The sequence below is a fragment of the Alexandromys fortis genome, unplaced genomic scaffold (assembly GCF_014885135.2).
Source record: "Alexandromys fortis isolate MF-2015 unplaced genomic scaffold, M_Fortis_MF-2015_v1.1 scaffold_56, whole genome shotgun sequence".
NCBI classification, from domain to species: domain Eukaryota; kingdom Metazoa; phylum Chordata; class Mammalia; order Rodentia; family Cricetidae; genus Alexandromys; species Alexandromys fortis.
In genome coordinates, this window is record NW_026067935.1 from 3,924,196 (window position 1) to 3,928,627 (window position 4,432).

At 41.9% G+C, this 4,432-nt stretch overlaps 1 pseudogene; it reads left to right on the plus strand.

The window, feature by feature from the left end:
* Positions 1-2,627: 2,627 nt before the first annotated feature.
* On the plus strand, positions 2,628-3,325 carry LOC126504257 (peptidyl-prolyl cis-trans isomerase A-like; annotated as a pseudogene).
* Positions 3,326-4,432: the final 1,107 nt, after the last annotated feature.

The window sequence follows — 4,432 nt, forward strand, 5'->3', positions numbered from 1 at the left end:
ACCATCACTATTAGCACCACCAAAATCATCATCATCACTATCACTACCATCAGCAGCACCAAATCACAATTGATCCAACTTCACCATCATTGTGAACCATCACCACCATCATTAGCAATACCACCATTGTTATCACTATCATAATCATTATTCCTACCATCAGTAGCATCGATACCATCACCATCACTACCCACTCCTCCCACCCAGCTACATAGGTCCTTTTTTTTTTGTTTTAGAAACAGAACCTGGGCTTGATATGCAGTCAAGAATGACCTTTAACTCTTGGTTTTCTTGCCTACACCTCCTGAGTCTTGTGACTGAGGTGTATGCCATCACACCCAGGTTTTAAATCCTTTAAATATCTACTGCCTATAACAATTTTAAATTTTTTGCATTGATTGTATAGCACACTAGTTCTATTCACATCTTCCTCATTTAAATAATCCAATCCATGCAAGGCTATTTTGACTGCATTTTTGGAACTTAAATATTAGCAGAGATTAGTGCCAATTAACAAGAGAAATGTAGGATCAACAGATTAAACACAGGGGATACCCAAGTCTTCCGTATGCATCAACGAGAGATTTGATTTTGAAAGTGTTCAGATGCAAGGAACGTGCAATTTATCTAACAGGTCCTAAGAGGAAAAGAAGGTTTGCTATTTAATTAACATCTGGGGATGTGTTTAGTAGGTCTGTTTGCTCGCCAGAGTCACATAAACCGGGTATGATGGCGCAGGCCTGTAATTCACCATTCAGTAGGGGGAGTTGAGGGGTGGAGACCAAAACACCAGCATCATCCTTGGCTTTGAGTTTGATGTCAGCCTGGAAACATGAAACCTTGTCTAAAAAGAAAGGTAGGTCTGGGACCACTCCAACTTGGGTTTGGCATCAACAGTACGGACACCTGCCACCTTTCTGTTCTTCTTTTCCAGGACAACCTCTAAGAAAGGAAAACAGGACTAAATAAGAACTTTCCTGTAGGGAAAATATCAAAGAGAATTTTTTTCAGGACCACCCAAGGGATGCCATCTGTATTAGTTCCTTTTTTGCTGTGGAGATGAAATAAATACCACAACCAAAAGAAACTTAGAGAGAAAGGGGAGTTTATTTTATCTTCTAAGTCAGGAGAAGTAGAATCCAGTGTAGCAGGGAGGTGTGGGAACTCTCAGGGAAAAGATGTTGGCAGGAACAGGAGTCTGAATGATCACATTTTCATTTGCACACAGAGAACAGGAGTGAGCAGGAAGTGGGGCAAGGCTATAGCACCTCAAAGCCCAACCACGAATGATGTGCTTCCTCCAGGAAGTGTCCAACTCCTAACGGTGCCACAACCTTCTTCAAGCAGTGCCCACCTGTTGGGGGCAAAATATTCAAACACCTGAGCCAGTGGAGAATGTTTCTCATTCAATCCACCTTATTACCGCTTGGCAGCCTGGTGGACACTGGCACACACTCTTATCCTGTTTCTAACCCACAGGCAAAGGGGATTCCTTCATTTGGACTGGCCCAGCTCCTGACAGTGAATGCAGACCTATGTCATGTGCTGTGGAATTGTCTTTTTGTACACTGTGAAGATGTGCCTTTGCCAAGGTGCCTTCTGATTGGTTTAATAAAGAACTGGGTGGCAAATAGCTAGGCAGAAAGAGGTTAGGTGGGACTTCCTGGCAGAGAGAGAAGACAAGGAGATGAATCTAAGGGCAAGAGAGACACCAGAAGAGATGGAGAACAATTAGGACATGCAGGAGAAGAGATAAAAACCCCGAACCATGTGGCATCACATAGATAAATAGAAATTGATTAATTTAAGTTATAAGAGCAAATTAGAAACAAACCTAAGCTAAAGCCAAGTTTTCATAATTAATAAGTCTCCATGTCAATTTTTTATGAGCTGGCAGCCCAAAGAAAAATCCATCTATGGTCATCCATCATGGCTGACTTCCAACTTGCTCAGCCACAACCACAGGGGCAAGTACTGATGAGCACAGAACTGTAGGTGGCAAGACTTGATTGACATTAAAATCACATGGTGACAATGACATTGCCTTCCCACCACCCTGTAATTTGTTTTTTTGTTTGTTTGTTGTTGTTGTTTGCTACAGCAGAAGTTGTCTGCTTGATAAATTTATATCCAGAAGCCCCTTTGATATCTTGGAATCTCACTTTTGAGAGAAAGACCGACAGAGGTCAGGCTCAAAGCTGAAGCAAGTATCCAGCTAGGCGATGCTATTTTGTGTTTACACATTGCATTTATTTCCATAGTAGTCTCATACTGACAGGGAATGGTAGCATCCCAGACATAGCATTACCATCGTTTCAAAAGTCTTTTTTAAACAAATCTAAGCAAAATCAGACTTTTAAAGTAAACAATAAGTAGCTCATGTTACAGTTATCGTGGCATTTGCAGAGGAGATTATAAGGATGTTCAAATAAAGACAGGAAGTAGGAAAACGGCACACACAGTGATTAGTAGGAGAGATGCGACAGGGGAGATGACGTTCTACAGTGTATCAGGAATAAGGAGAACCAAGAGATGCCTACGATAGACTTCTAAATGCATCATAGAAAAATATCAACCTGAGGCTGCTTTGCAGACGCCACTGTCCCCTCTAACCGCTTGCTGCAGCCATGGTTAACCCCACCGTGTTCTTTGACATCGTGGCCGATGGCGAGCCCTTGGGCCGCGTCTCCTTCGAGCTGTTTGCAGACAAAGTTCCAAAGACAGCAGAAAACTTTCGTGCTCTGAGCACTGGAGGGAAAGGATTTGTATATAAGGGTTCTTCCTTTCACAGGATTATTCCAGGATTCATGTGCCAGGGTGGTGACTTCACACGACATAATGGCACTGGCGGCAGATCCATCTATGGAGAAAAATTTGAGGATGAGAACTTCATCCTGAAGCATACAGGTCCTGGCATCTTGTTCATGGCAAATGCTGGACCAAACACAAATGGTTCCGTTTTTTATCTGCACCACCAAGACTGAGTGGCTGGATGGCAAACATGTGGTCTTTGGGAAGGTGAAAGAAGGCATGAACATTGTGGAAGCCATGGAGCGTTTTGGGTCCAGGAATGGCAAGACCAGCAAGAAGATCACCATTTCCGACTGTGAACAACTCTAATTCTTTTGACTTGCGGGCTTCCTACCCACCAGACCATTCCTTCTGTAGCTCAGGAGAGCACCCCAGCCCCATCTGTTCGCAGTACCCTGTAATCTCTGCTCTCACTGAAGTTCTTTGGGTTCCATATTTTCCTCATTCCCCTTCAAGTCTAGCTGGATTGCAGAGTTAAGTTTATGATTATGAATAAAAACTAAGTAAGAACTGTAAAAAAAAAAAATACCAACCTGAGGCGAGAAATGGCCCAGTAGTTAAGAACTCTGACTGCTCTTGCAGGGAACCCAAGGTCCACTCCCAGCATTTACGTGGCAGCTCACTACCATCCATTAACTCCATTTCCAGGGTATCCAACATCCTCTTTTATCTTCTATCGATGTATCTATCTATGTATCTATCTATGTATCTATCTATGTATCTATCTATGTATCTATCTATCTATCTATCATCTATCTATCTATCATCTATCTGTCTGTCTATCTATCTATCTATCTATCTATCTATCTATCTATCTATCTATCTATGTTCTATGGATGCACATGGTGCACAGACATGGAAGCAAACATTCACATACATAAAATAAAAATAAAGGTAAAAAATAAAATCAATAAATACCACTAGCCTGTCCAGGGTTTTCTTCCCTTACACAACTTGTTACACTAATGAAAATCGTAAAACACACACTTTGATTGTAACCATCAAGATACCAGTCATGGGCCTGGAAAGATAGCTCATAAATGAAATACACATACTGCCCTGGCCGACAGCTTGCGTTCAATGAGCAGCATACACAGTGGCAGCTCACTACAGCCTGTAGTTCTAGCTCCAGAGCACCCAACCCCTTCTTCTGAGCTCCTTGGAAACCTGCACTCACACAAGCATAGATGCATACACAGCCACATAGTTAAGAAAGAAAAAATACATCTTAAAAAATATTAAGTTGCCAGTCATGGTGGCACACAGCTTTGACCCCAGCCCTTGTAGGGTTGAGGCCAGTTATGTCTATGAGTTTGAGACCAGCCTGGTCTACATATCAAGTTCCAAGACAGTCAAGGAGTCTCTCTCTCCCACACACATAGACGCACACACATATTGAGATGTCTCAAAACTCATCAGACCAAACAATGGCATTTTTATTAACTGCTAATATGATTCTTATTTCTGAAAGAAGTCTGATATACTTTGATCATATAAGCCATTTGTTGATTTCATATTTATAGTGAAAACAAGGGAAGAATTCAAAAGCTCATGTTTATGTGTATATGATATACTCCCACTGCAAACACACAAACACACACACACACACAGCACAGGAGGC